The sequence below is a fragment of the Mustela nigripes genome, chromosome 14, assembly GCF_022355385.1.
Source record: "Mustela nigripes isolate SB6536 chromosome 14, MUSNIG.SB6536, whole genome shotgun sequence".
Lineage (NCBI taxonomy): Eukaryota > Metazoa > Chordata > Mammalia > Carnivora > Mustelidae > Mustela > Mustela nigripes.
The window spans coordinates 106,942,598-106,957,601 of NC_081570.1; the positions used below are offsets into that span (position 1 = coordinate 106,942,598).

At 42.4% G+C, this 15,004-nt stretch overlaps 1 pseudogene; it reads left to right on the forward strand.

Moving 5' to 3' along the window:
* Window positions 1-2,337: 2,337 nt before the first annotated feature.
* Window positions 2,338-4,228, forward strand: LOC132001489 (zinc finger protein 277-like; annotated as a pseudogene).
* Window positions 4,229-15,004: the final 10,776 nt, after the last annotated feature.

A 15,004-nucleotide genomic window follows, 5' to 3' on the forward strand; every position in this document is an offset into this window, starting at 1 on the left:
CTTCAAAACCTATAGTCTTAGACTGTATGCTCAAAATTTTAAGAAGCAATTCTCAAAAGATTATGGGATCAAAACAAGTCATCACGGAAGCAGTTTAGGGCCACTAGGACTATGAATTGGAATGGGCCACCTTTGGGGTCAACTGGCCCTCTGAGGGGCCCTAAGACCTATCCACTGTCCAGGTCATTTACAAAATTATGGTCGGGGCTCCCAGACACCCTGACAATTCCCATATATTGATTCTTGGCTTCAGGTAGCCCAAACTCTGCCCCCATGGGTCCAATTCTGTGTTAATAGGAAGGACCAAAGTAGGACATTTGTAACCCAAGTAGAAGAGCCCAAAGGCTGCAAGGAGGCAAAGCCTATCATATCAGGGAGGCCCTGCCCAGGGGCATCAGGGGCAGCAAAGCAGATGAACTCTGGACAAGGATGAAACTGTCGGAAATTGTGGGGACCACAATCCTCCTCTGACCAGGGGCCTAAAGCTGAGCTGCAGGAAGAGAGTGCTCCTGTTTTTTGTAATTGGCATGTATAGGGGCTCTGATAGCCCACAGGAAACTTGATCCAGACAGAAACAGAATGTAAAATAACAGAGGCTCTCATATTTACCTTTAAGAGAAAGTGGGAGAGACACCTGGGTGGCTCAATGGGTTAAAGCGTCTGCCTTCCACTCAGGTCAGAATCCCAGGTGTCCTTCAGGATGGGGACTTTAAGGAATATTCCCAAGAAGCTGCCAAACCTCCTTTGTTTTGGGAAAATTCCCTGTCTTCTGTGGCCCAATATGGATTGTCTATCCCCACCCTTGTTGTCGGGAAAACATGGCATCTGCTCCTCTGGAGCTGATGATCATCTGAACCAGGAACCCTTTCTCTGCCCTCTGGCAGCACTTTGTCTCTTCTGCCTCCCCATCCCCCTTTTTCCTGTTTCTGCACCACCTTGGGTGGGGCCTACATTACTGGCTTCTAGACCATCCTCAGGGCCTCAGGCACAACTGTCAAGGAGCAAGAAGAGCACCCATTGGACCTACCACCACCCACTCCAGATTTCCCCACATGTCAGGTGAAAATTGACCATGGGAAAGATCCTGGTGGAACATATTTCAGCATTTAAACTAAGTTTGTTGGTTTAGTTTAGACAGATGTATCAGTGGTAAATGTGAAACTTTTATTCTATCAAGAATCAAGGTCAAATAAGCTTGTTATCTCTGTTGAAGTTTGTTAGCAAAGTGATGACTAAACTTATGGTTAATTGTCTCAAAGTTTTCATGGGTAATTGTTAATATAGCTTTCAAAGTCTTTGGTAACCTGAAACTTTAAAGTTTTGGTTGAATGACAAATGGAATTAAATTCGTTGGATATGTAGATCTTTCAAATAGGAAAAAATGCTAAGTCATTAATTACTGGACATAGGTTTGTGCTTTGACTTACTGCAAAGAAACTAAGAATATTTAAATCTGTTGGTAAACATGTCTTCTAAAGAATTCGGTTGTAACAGTTCACAATGGTTAATACTTAGGCATCACTAGATGTCAAGGTATTTCTTTCTTTTTTTTTTTTTTTAAGATTTTATTTATTTATTTGAGAGACAGAGATCACAAGTAGGCAGAGAGAGAGGAGGAAGCAGGCTCCCTGCTGAGCAGAGAGCCTGATGTGGGGCTCGATTCCAGGACCCTGGGGTCATGACCAGAGCTGAAAGCAGAGGCTCTAACCCACTGAGCCATCCAGGTGCCCCTAGGTATTTCTAAGAGTACAAAATTCTGCTAACTGTAACTAAGACTGATGGAAGTAAGGGAAATAACCCTGTATGTGGAAAAGTAGGAGATATGTAAGAAAGATATAAGGAATGGGAATGCATTTTGTTGAAGGAGAAGAAGGTAATTTTGTCCTAAATGAGATGGTTGTTTGGAAGGAAATGACTTGGGACAAAGCCTAAATGCAAAGGAAAGTTGTAGAAGGTTTGTGAAAGGAAATCTTCAGAAAAAGAATTTTTTAAGTGTGGTCATGACGGACTAAGATTGAAATGAATTTTAAAAAGACACTGGTATAGAAAGCTGGTTTTCTCTCTGTTCAAGGACAAAGTCTTTTTAGGTTAACTGATCTGCTTTTAAGAAGAAAATGCAAACAGTTGTTTCCTCTTTGCCTGTCCAGAAAAACCATTTTCTATATTTTGCCTATATTGGGTCTTTATAAATATCCCTAATTATATTTAGGCATATGCTTTAAAACTTTCTAAGATTTTAACAAGTGTTGACAAGATTTAAATTATAAATGAAGTCCAGACACATTTCCATTGGTCTGGGCCTGCCTGGAGGCCCTCCTTTTTCTCTTCTGCTGAGTAATGGCTGCCCCTGAGACCCAGAGGGTTGCTGCCGGAGGGGAGGAGGGCAATCACAGCAAAGTTGGGGGTGTCAGTTATGAGGACAGTAAGGATTATATCCTGGAGCCTCTTTCCCTTCCAGAAAGTCCAGGTGGCACCACTGCCTTAGAAGGTTCTCCATCTGTGCCCTGTATTTTCTGTGAAGGACGTTTTCCTTGGATGAACAAGACAAATTTCTGAAGCACATGATTATTGAACATAAGATGGTCATAGCTGATGTCAAGCTGGTTGCTGATTTCCAAAGGTACATTTTATATTGGAGGAAAAGGTTTACTGAACAGCACATTACAGATTTTTGTAGTGTGATAAGAATCAATTCCAGAGCTCCCCTTGAAGAACAAGACAATTACTTTTTGTTATGTGATGTTTTACCAGAAGATCGACTACTTAGAGAAGGACTTCAGAAACAGAGACTGAAAGAAATTATGGAACAGGGGTGCCTCGGTGGCTCAGTGGGTTAAGCCGCTGCCTTTGGCTCAGGTCATGATCTCAGAGTCCGGGGATCGAGCCCCGCATCGGGCTCTCTGCTCAGCAGGGAGCCTCCTTCCTCCTCTCTCTCTGCCTGCCTCTCTGCCTGCTTGTGATCTCTCTCTGTCAAATAAATAAATAAAATCTTAAAAAAAAAAAGAAAAAAAAAGAAGTTATGGAACAACACAGCAAGAAAGAAACGATAACCATTTTCATGGTATTTGTATGTTTTGCAGTGAGGAATTTTTCAGGAACAGATCTGTTCTTTTGAACCACCTTCCCAGAGAACATGCTTTCAACATTGGATTGCCAGACAACATTGTAAACTGCAATTTCTATGAACATTACAGAAAAAGCTGGACAACTTGCAGTGCGGGTACTGTGAGAAGACCTTCGGGGACAAAAATACACTTAAAGATCATATGAGAAAAAGCATCGGAGGATTAATCCTAAGATCAGAGAATATGACCGATTTTATGTCATTAGTTATTTGGAACTTGGAAGATTGTGGGAGGAAGTTCAACTGGAAGATGACCAGGAGTTGCTAGACCATCAGGAAGATGACTGGTCTGACTGGGAAGAACACCCTGACTCTGCTGCCTATTTTGTGAAAAGCAAGCAAAAACCATTGAGAAATTATGTGTCCACATGGAGGATGCTCACGAGTTTGATCTCCTCAAAATAAAGTCAGAACTTGGATTAAACTTCTACCAGCAAGTGAAACTGGTCAATTTCATCTGGAGACAAATTCACCAATGTAGATGTTATGGCTGCCATGTGAAATTCAAATCCAAAGCAGAGTTAAGGACTCATATGGAAGAAGCTAAACATACATCACTTCTTCCTGAAAGAAAGACATGGGATCAACCAGAGTATTATTTTCCAACCTATGAAAATGACGCTCTACTGTGTACACTGTCTGACAGTGAAAGTGACCTGACATCTCCAGAACAAAATGGAAATATTACCATCATCAGTGAAGATATATCTAAACTGCGTGCTTTGAAACAAAGCAATATTTTGAACCAGTTGCTACTACACGAGGGCTTGAAAAACTAGAAGAAAATGCCACAGAAAAACTAGAAGAAAATGCAACTTCTCATGTTTTTCTCTTATGAGACAAACTCAGAAAAATAAGGATTAGTCCTTGGTGAAATAAAAATTTAAAAAGTACTTTGCAAAAAATAAAATGAGGACTTTTTAAATTTTTGGCTATAAAGTTTTACTATGTAATCATTATAAATGATCTCATTTCATTAGGCTCAATTATCTATAATATGGAAGACATATGGGACACCTGGCTGGCTCAGCTGATGGAGCATGTGACTCTTGATCTCAGGGGTCATGAGTTTGAGCCCCACATGAGGTGAAAAGATTGCTTTAAATTTTTTTTTTCCTTTTTTAAATAAAGGGGACGTGTAAATCACACACACACAAAAATAAATTGTAAATGAAATCTCTTTAACTTATTAGGCTTTTCCTTGGTATGTTAAGTTACTCAGGAAGTACTGCTAAGCAAATGATAAACTCTGGGCTACATCTGGGTAAGTGCTATAACTATTCTAGAGATTCTATACATTTCCCAAAGTTTTAAGTTTTGATAGATCATCATTTGATATTGTAATTATTGAACTGTTATGTGTCAATGGGTCACAGGATAACTTTAGTTTCTTTGTCTACAGTATCATAGTGAACTTTCGAATCAGATCATTAACAATGCCCATTTCTGAGTTTTTTTGTCATTTATAATTGTTCTAATTCTCCCATAAAATGAGTTTTATTTTATTTATTTATTTTTTTTTAAGAAGATTTTATTTATTTATTTGACAGAGAGATCACAAGTAGGCAGAGAGGCAGGCAGAGAGAGAGAGAGGAGGAAGCAGACTCCCTGCTGAGCAGAGACCCCCGATGCAGGACTCGATCCCAGGACCCTGAGATCATGACCTAAGCCGAAGGCAGCAGCTTAACCCACTGAGCCACCCAGGCGCCCAAATGAGTTTTATTTTATGATAAAGGAGATTCATAAAAAGGACTTTTAGGACAACACAGGTACTCAATACCTTTAAGATCAGAACTGAAATGAGTAAGAAATTTCAGAACTAACTAAAGCTGCATTCAAACTAAACCAGAATTAGTAACATGGGACTAAATGAACTAAAAGATTTATAGTGTTATGTGTCTTATTTTAGACATTGCTCATGCTCTAATGTTTGCTCCTCCAGACTAAGAAAAATTTTACTTAAGTTACCTGTGACTTACAGAAATGCAAAAATATTCATTTGTAAACAAATCAAAGTGTTCAGCTTTTCTATCCGAACCCTCTGAAACTCCAAAGGTCTCAGTAAGTATTCTTTCTTCCATGGCAATCAGTCATTTGCATAAGTTCAATAAGAATCTGTTCTCCTTGTAACAGGACACCATTGGAAACATGGGTTATTTTACCAAAGCTTTGACTAGAATGTCATATTTGAGAAAGACATTCATAAACTCAGATATGACCAGACAACTTTAAGGAACTTAGGTTGACTTTATGAAACCTGGAGCCATAAAGCCCCTTAGAACTGTTGGTCTGATACCTTGCTTACAGAGTTCCAAGCAGCCTCACCAGGTGAGTAAAGAATGCCACTTCCTGGCAGGTATGGGAACCTCAGGATACTTTGGGGACCTCAGGAAGAGGAATTTGCCCCAATTGACAGGTATTGCAGGCATGTCTGATGGCAAGTACTTGGCTTGGCTTCTGGCTTGGAGAGGCTACTAAAAGTTCAACCTAGAGATTCCTTATAAGAAGTTCCAGCAAAGCAGATTCTAAAAGATCTATAATGATCACTCACTGTTCTTGCTGAGCTTATGAAAATAATTAGGCCAAATCTGTTTAAACTGGACTTGTTTTTCAGATAAATTAGTCCTGATTTGGCCGTCTCTGGAAATGAGGGTTATTTTAGAGAGAAAAAAAAAATTTTTTTAAGGTTTTATTTATTTATTTGACAGAGATCACAAGTAGGCAGAGAGGCAGGCAGAGAGGGTGGGGGGGGGAAGCAGGCTCCCCGCTGAGCAGAGAGCCTGATGTGGGGGCTGGATCCCAGCAACCTGGGGTCATGACCTGAGCTGAAGGCAGAGGCTTTAACCCTTTGAGCTTTAACCCTTTAACCGTAAGCACCCCTGCAAAATTATGTTTTAATAACATACCTTGTGGATTCTAGATTTGATTGTCTTTTAATGTTGTTTACCTAACCTAGACAACTTGAGGTAAACTTCAGAGAAGTTACACAATAGCTCATTTAGACGATCTTCTTGCTTTTTATTCAGTGGGGATAATAACAGGACTCCCTGGCACATAATTAAACTGAGGCTGATAGAGACTACCGGCTCCAGCCCCTTTCCGTTCCTTGTTCTCCTTTGTGCCTGCTAAGGCCAAGAAAAGACCAAATAGCCACCCCATTTGACTAAGATAAGATAACAAGTCATTGCTCCTGCTGAGACAGAAGAAAAAGACAAGATGCCCGACCCTGTTTGAATAAGAAAAAGAAAAGAAACAGTCCCCTGGAGTGATTTAGCACTCTCCTGAGACACCTCCACATAGATGATACTTCCACATGAAGGGGCCATTTGGCCTTGAGAGACTGGGAAAGCGTCCGGGCCTTGAGAGACCATGAAAACACCCTGTTACCATCCCCCATTACCTGTAATCATAAAAATTCACTCCTAACCCTGTCGGGTGCTTTGGGAAGGAATCCCGCTGAGCCCACTAGCATTAATAAAGCTACGTTTTCCTTCCTCTCCCGTGTGGCGTTTGAGTTTTCCTTGGTCACCTCAGATTTTCCTCAACAAAACAACTGGAAAATGGGATTGATTCCCCAACAATTATATAATTTAACTATCACCTTGACCAGTTCTGTGTGGCTGGAATAATAATATTGACTAAAATCCAGAAGCATAACCCACCCCATAGGATTAACTAGGGACTTGTGGTGATAATAGATGACCCCACTTTCTTTATGATTGGATTGGATGATGCATGTGGGACTCCCCTTATCTCTTGACAGGTTTTCTCCCACATGCCAGTGATCCTTTGTAATTAGGATATTGTTAAGGCTGGACCACTCAGGAAAAGGGCTTCTTATTGGTTTCATCCCTTAGTCATATTTATCCTAGAAGCCACCCCTATTGAGGTACAATCACAAACAAAGTCTTTAGCTAAGCATAGAACAGCCCTCCTTGTAAAAGGAGCCTCAAATTTCACTATGGGACAGTCCCTGACAGTAATGACTGCATTAGGTCCAGATTTGTCTTAGAAACCAAAGGCCGCCAATGGATGATGGAGGCCAACTTATTAAATACCAGGCTACACTGATAGAGATGTCTGAAATAATACTTAAATAATACCTAAAAATAATACCTAAAACCTGTCAGACTTTAAAATCCAGCTACCCTTATGCCTGGACCTGAACGTTACACTTCTGTAGAGCATAACTGTTGGAGGTCATTGATATCGTTTATTCTAGTTAACTGGATTTAAAAGATTGCCGCAGCTATAATTCACCTCAAAATCTCTATGGCAGGCCACCCCCCATAGTAAGTAGGCTTAGAGGAGACCTCAAACATATTGGAAACTTAGAGGTGTCCCAACATCTCCAGGCTTTGGGAAAAACTCGAATGCGCATCTCCTGAGAAGCTTTAGACAGGACCCACTCAAACCATGGTGGACTGGGCCCCACACTGTTGTTCTAACCACCTCTACTGCCTTCAGGGTCTTAGGTGTCACCGAATGGGTCCACCACTCTAGAGTAAAGAAGACCCTCACCAGCTACATGAATCACACAGTGGGAAGCCCAACCAGATCCTATGGACCTGTTCCAGCTCCACCTTTGATGAGACCCCACCGACTGATGGACATCTGTTCACCGTGGTCCCTGGCTATTGTTGGCATGACACCACATCCTCACCTCGGGAGTTGGACTTTACATTGCTCTCCCTTCTGACTGGACTTTCTCTCAGAAACTTGTTATTGCTTATTGAGCAGCTTTAGGAGCCTTAAGACAGATTGCTAAGTTCATAGAAAACATTATTACCAGGCGAGCCACTGCCCAAATACTAGCCTTGCAGGGCCATGGTAATAGATGATAATGATGCCCTCCAAACTAGGTGTTTAAAGGGACATCAAAGCGGGGAATGATAGGAAAATACTGTACTCTAAGATTGCTGATCAAACCAACAAGGGAATTCCAGTCCCTGTCTCAAAGCCCATCTGGGTACTTCTTTCCTACCCCATTTCCTGCCTGCGCCTAAAGTACCAAGTATGAGAAGTAGAAGGGTATAAATCCCCCTCCCTGCTTGTGCTTGAGGCTCAGACCTTTGGAGAACAATGTCATCTGAGCCCACCAGTGTTAAATAAACCGCCGGTCCCCCAAAGTCTCCGAGTGCCGCTTGATTCTTCTGCCAGGATCCAGTCCAGGTTCTGCAACAAGCTGAAGCCACACCTTAACAACTGAGCCTCCAAGGTGCTTGCCTTTTTTTTTTTTTTTTTTTTTTTTTTAAATAACAGAAAGGGGGAGGGGGTGGATATGAAACAGGAGTGGGAGATTGTGGTGCAGAGTGGATCTTAGGTTTATCTTCAGACTCACTGAATATTGATCTTGGACAGAATGTAAATATTTATCTGATACAAATTATTCCCCACCCCCACCCCAAATAGGTAGAGGGGAATCCTGGACACTGAGGGTGCTGGCTCTTCCCTTTCTTCAGCTCAGGGATAAGAAAATATTATGTCTAATTCTATTAGTGTATGTTCTCTGAGAACCATCAGCAATGGCTGAAAACAGCCTCCTTTCTGGGCCAGAGCTTTTCATCCCTGTCGCTGGAATTATCTGCTTTTCTAGGCATACTTTAGAAAGTCTGGCTTTGTTGGTCATGCCTTATTTGCTCCCAGTTCATCATCTTCAGCACTAGCAACATCAGGGAATGGAATTGGGGCATTAACAAAAGAAATGAAGAAGACAGCAAAAATACAAAAAAAAGAATTTCTGTTTTTCAGATCCTTCATGTACTTAGGACCTGTCATGAGCATGCTATGAAGGTGCACACATGAGTTGTATCTTTCCACGATGTCAGCTTTACTCACTCATAAAGCAAAGGTAAATCGCAATGACAAAGCAGGTTCAGGATTCCAAACTCAGTGACCATTCACCATGGGATTAGACCTGGCTTCTTACACAGCTCATGTTCAGGCAGAGAACACAAGCCATACAACAAACAAGCTAACAGAAGTGGGAAGTTAATGAACTGAACGAGAAGTCAGTCTGTGGGCATGCAGCTGAGATGAGGACTCAGTCTGGTCTGGGTTGGCTCTTGGCCCTTACTGCTTCTGATGTTCAAGCAGGGAAGGATCTCAGTTCTGTCCGGAGATCCATCAGGCAGAACCTTCGGGGGCAGTTGCCTTTTTAAAGTGGTCAGACATATAGAGGTGTCAGGTCCGAAGAGTCTGATGGTTTGCTACTCAAATCCTCCCTTTTTAAAGGGATTGCATCATTTTCAGGTCTCTGCAGACCTCCTCTGGTTCTGGGCAGCCAGCTGACGTTGGTCCAGCAATGTCTCCCAGCCGCAGTGCCTGAGCTGCTTGCAGCGTTGCTTGATACAGACTGCTGCTTGACATGAGGGACTCCATTTTGCTCTCTACAGGATCTGAACTCCAAATTACAGGGCTTTGAAAGCTTTTTTTTTTTTTTTTTTGGATTTATTTATTTTAGAGAGAGAGTGAGAGCACAGTGGAAAGGGCAGAGGGAGAAGACAAAAGACTCAAGCAGAACCCATGCTGAGCACCCAGCCTCTGTCGCAGGGCTTGATCTCACAACCTTGAGATCACCAACTGAGCCGAAACTAAGAGTCAGATATTTAACAGACCACACTGCCCAAGCACCCTTGAACTCCTAATACAGGAATGATGAAGATGTAGTCATTCACTCAGTATTTATGGAGTGCCCACTCTGTGTAAGATGTGACTAGCCCAGTGATTTTTGGGACAAAGAGGTTGGGCATTGTTTATTCAAAAACAGTCATCAAGCTAACTTCAAATTCTTGTGAATTTGGGGTTCACTTCAGTCCCTGGAGTGAAGTCCTTTTAGTCAATTAATTATCCAAAAGATGGCTTCTAGTTTGTAGCAGGAGGAAAAAGGTGCTGTCCTTTTGATGTGGGGAACAAAGGCAAAAGAAATGTAGGTAAAATTAAATTTCCTTAAAACCTGCAGCCAATTATGTTGGGCTGGCAGGAAGGGCTACTAAAGATGGCGAAAGTTCCCGCCACAAGACCTGAGCTCGGACAGGAGAACAAAGGCCCAAGCAGGAATCTGAGACCCACGCCCCGGGCTCCCGTGGACCAATGGGATCCTGATGAGCAGGCAGGATATCCAAATAAGGGAAACTTGCCCAAAGACCCCTGAGCTTTCCCCAAGACCCCTTAAAAGCCCCCTCCTCCCTGCCTTGGGCGCAACTTCCGCCACTCTGCTTTCCAGAGTGGTGGAACCTCGCCCGAGGGTGCCCACCTCCTCCCGGCACAACTTTCCTGGCTCCCCTTCTCCTGAGCCCTGAAACTTCGCCGGAGAGCATTTTTAATAAATCTTGCCTTGCACCCACTTTGCCTGGTGTTGTGTTTATCTCGCCAGAAAAAACTTTACAAATTACAAATACTTGAGGCAGGCAGAGCAGGACTTAGCTCCAGAATGTCATTTCTTCCAACTGTCCTAGCAGTAATGCTTTGCTGGAGGGAAAAATAACTTAAGCTTGACAATAGCCCAGCCTCTAGGTCCTGGTGATGAAGTTCTAGAACCTAGGTGAGGTTTGGTGGGCTGAGGTCCGGAGCCGACGACCAAGAAAGAATTCTTGAGACATCTTTGGTGCAAAATGGTGGTTTATTAAAGCACGGGGACAGGACCCGTGGGCAGGAAGAGCTGCTGCCCCGGGTTGTGAGGGATGGCAGGTTATGTACCCTGCTGTTGGGGGAAGGTGAGGGGAAGGGAGGTGTCAGTGGAGTTTTCATATGCTAAAGAGGGCCTACAAGGTGCCAGGATGTTCCAGGCCTGCCGGAGGCCTTGCCCTTGCTGCTGGATCAGTGTTGTCTTTAGACCGGCCATTAACATTAAGATCGTTGGGAGACTTTTTGGTGGGGTGTCACAATCCTGCTATCAATCGTCTTTGTTAGTGAGATTTAGGACATTTGTAAGCCAAGGGAGACTCCTGTCTAGCAGGATTGTGAGCTCTGCAAGTTAACTATTTGCTTATTGTTCATGGCAGTCAGGGCTGCCTGAGGGGTGCTACACATAGGACAGAGGGGGAGCGGATGGAGAGGGGGGTGCAAGGCGCCAGCTTTTGCTTTTTCTTCAGCCAGCCCCGTGCTCCCTCATCAATTTAACCTCTCTCAAGTTTTGATTTCCAGGAGATAATAACCACCTGCATCAGAGTTCTTAGGGTATCACAATGAACCAACTACACATTTCCTCGTGCACTGAAGCAGAAAAATAATTTATTAGAAAGGGTTTGGAGAGCTTAGCATATCTCAAGAAAGCAAAGTGTGTACAAACAAGGCAGGTCAGGCCGCTGCCAGGATCGAAGCACAAGTACGTCACACAGACAGTCTGGTGGACATAACAAGATTCAGGGGTTGGATGCTGGCTGCCAGATGGCACTCCTAGTCATGGAAACTCAACATTGCCGCCCTTCTGCCTGCCGATTCTGCCGAATCTGCCAGCAGATTCTCTATGGTCTGGGCTATTTAGCATCACTCATTTCTAATTCCATGGGGATAAGGTGTGTCTGCTTACAGAACTTAAGTCGCCTGCTATTCCCTAACCGTGAAGGGGTCTGGGGAAGCAAGTGTGTAGCATTTCAGCTTCTATAGTGAGAAGTGGGTTCTTCCAATCCACCAAAACTTTTAGGACTGGAGAATTTCCAAACAAGAGAAAGAAGTTCAGATGCCGGCTAGCCAAACCAACCAAACAACTGCTGGAGTCCCTCCCTTTGATGGTCTAACATTGACCTGATTCCTTTTTCCCATATTTATACTTTCAAAAGAAAAAATTCCTCCTACACAACCTAATGCAACTAAACTTTGTATAATTTAAAATGCTCTCTCTCCTAACCCAAGGATAACTGGGACTTACCCCAAGGAGCTTCTGGATCCTGCCAGCCTGTTCCCAGCCTCATTATGTGGCAGCTTCCCTCTGTCCTCTTGATATTCAGAATCAATCAATCTGTGACACTGGAACAAGGACAAAAGCCTATTTGTCCTTGAAATAGGACAAAGCCTATTTCACAGGTTGCACAGAAGACTGACCTGTTAATTGGCTCTTTAGGGCATCTGAGATCTACTCTAGTTAGAGACTCAGAGAAAATGAGCATTGCTGTGGGCAATGACCTGGTTTCCCCTTGCACCATGCCTCCCTTCAGCTGCAAGATCATGGGCTGAGAACTTCTCTTTGGACCAGAAGGGATTGGTTGATGAGGAAGACTCAGTGAGAGTGAGGTTTTTGAGTGCTCTGAGTCAGCCAAATGCTGGTGTATTTCCCAATTCTAGCACTTGGAGTTAAATTCTTTCTGCTCAGTACCCTAAATCCCGCATAAAAGATTCTGCAACACTGTGGAGTCAACAATTAATTTGGTGACCCACAGAATCAAGCCTTTTTCTTTAAGATTTATTTATTCAAGAGAGAGAGAGCTTGAGCAGGAGGGGCAGAGGGAGAGGGAGAGAGAATCCCAAGCAGACTCTGTGCTGAGTATGGAGCCTGAGGCAGCACTCAATTCCAGGACCCTGAGATCATGACCTGAGCTGAAACCAAGACTCTGACTCCCAAAGGACTGTGTCATGCAGGTGCCCCATAATCAAATTTTTGAGTTTTTTTTTTTTAAGATTTTATTTATTTATTTGACAGAGATCACAAGTAGGCAGAGAGGGAGGCAGAGAGAGAGGAGGGAAAGCAGGCTCCCCATTGAGCAGAGTGCCTGATGCGGGGCTTGATCCTAGGACCCTGGGATCCTAGGACCCTGGGATCATGACCTGAGTCGAAGGCAGGTGCCCCGAGGTTTTTTTTTTTTTTTTTTTAATTGTGGGAAAATAGACATAAGAGAGTTTTATTTTCAAAGTTATATAAAGTCTTGGATTTTAGTCCAGTTGTAAGGGTAAAATGTGAGAATTTGAGCTTATTGTTCTTTCTTTATTCTGTCCAGTGACATTAGAAGAAACTACTGCATTCCACAGTATTTGAATTCCTTGTTCTGAATTCCATGTTGGTCTATGGCTTCTTCGTCCCTGATATCTTCCCTTCAGTGGGTTTCCTAGTCCATGTGGACATAGGTAAGAATCTAATTAGCAGAGATTCTTTATAGTTCCTGCCTCTCTGGGTTACTAGCTTCTGATTCAGGTCTGCATCAGTCTGACAGTCTGACCCAGGGCCTCTTGCTAACTTCCAGTTGCAAGGGGGGGGTCTTGGAAAGTGATTACCTGGCTTGGCAGACTGTTTCCAGCAACACTCATGGGACAGGGAATTCCTCAAATGTATTGGGGGGAGGGGCGCCTGGGTGGCTCAGTTGGTTAAGCAACTGCCTTGGCTCAGGTCATGATCCTGGAATCCCGGAATCAAGTCCCACATCTGGCTCACTGCTCAGGGGAGAGTCTGCCTCTCCCTCTGATCCTCCCTGTTCTGGTATTCTCTCTCTTTCAAATAAATAAATAAATAAATAAAATCTTAAAAGAAAAATATATGCAGGGGATTCAGATGCTGGGCACCGTAAAACCCATCCAGGGTCTAGCACACTTCCTTACGAGTTGTAAGGGAGATTTTAAAAATGATATATATACCATATATATATAAATATGTATAAATAAATATGTATTTCTATATTAATATATTATACGATATGTATACATTATATTTATATTAAATATTATATTTATAGTAATATAATTATATTTATATAAATATACTATTATATATTTATATTGCTATATACTTATATTATTATATTATTATATAGTTATGATATAAATAAATAATATGTTGGGTCGGCGGGCTCCCGGAGTGCAGGAGGAGCAATGGAAATGACCGCTGCCCCCCCACCCCCACTCCTTAACCCTTGACTCTCCTGCCAAAAGGATGCATGCCCAGGTCACATCTCCATAGGTAACCTGATACCTGATACCTATGCAGGAGACCAATAAAGGACTCCCTCCTAGCTCCACTTCCCCCACTCTTGCTTTCCAGAGTTGCGGAACCTCGCCTGAGTGCCCACCTCCTCCCTGTGCAACTTTCCTGGCTCCTCTTCTCCTGAGCCCTGAAACTTCGCCGGAGAGTGCCTTTAATAAATCTTGCCTTGCACCCACTTCGCCTGGTGTCGGGTTTATCTCACCTATAAAACCTTACAATATATATTTAATATGATATAAATATAAAATATATTTATATATAAATAGAAAATAAATAAATAAATAAATGTAAAGCATCCAACATAATACCTGATGCATATTATATATCAATTGATGTTACTTCCTGGCATCTTCCTGGTTAATAAAATTGCCAGGTCTGAGCCATGAAGGATGGGACTGCAAATATATAGTTAAACTCAAGAATCAAAATTTGACATAGGATTTAGATAAAAGACTTACCAGGCTAGGAAAAGTTATATTAATTCATCATCTTCTGATACTTAGAAAACTTCTACTTTTGGTGTCAGCATTGGCATTTTCGTTTAGAAAAAGTGTGACTACTCAGCTTTTTTTCTAAAAAGTTTTAATAAAACCAACTAACCAGTTTTTATCTGGTTCTTGTTATAAAGAGGAGATTAAAAAATTTTAAATTTGATTCATCTTCATCCACGAAAAGTTATTTAGGCTGTGTGCGTTCTCTGTTGTGTTGACTGCTCTTACTTGCTCCTGCATCCAGGGGTCTGGGTTAGTTTTGCATCTGCGGTTTAAACTTATGAACACGTGAAGAAGGATAGGTAGAAATGAGAAAATTCTGTTTTGACTCCCAAACCCAATCTGAAATCAGAATGAAATTGGTCATGAATTTTCTATTACAAGCTGCATTGAAATTAGAAGCCCAGAGGCATATTTATTGGCTCGGAGATATGATCTTTCTCCATTGGCTTCCATAAGCAGCAAAAGAATGTCACTTCT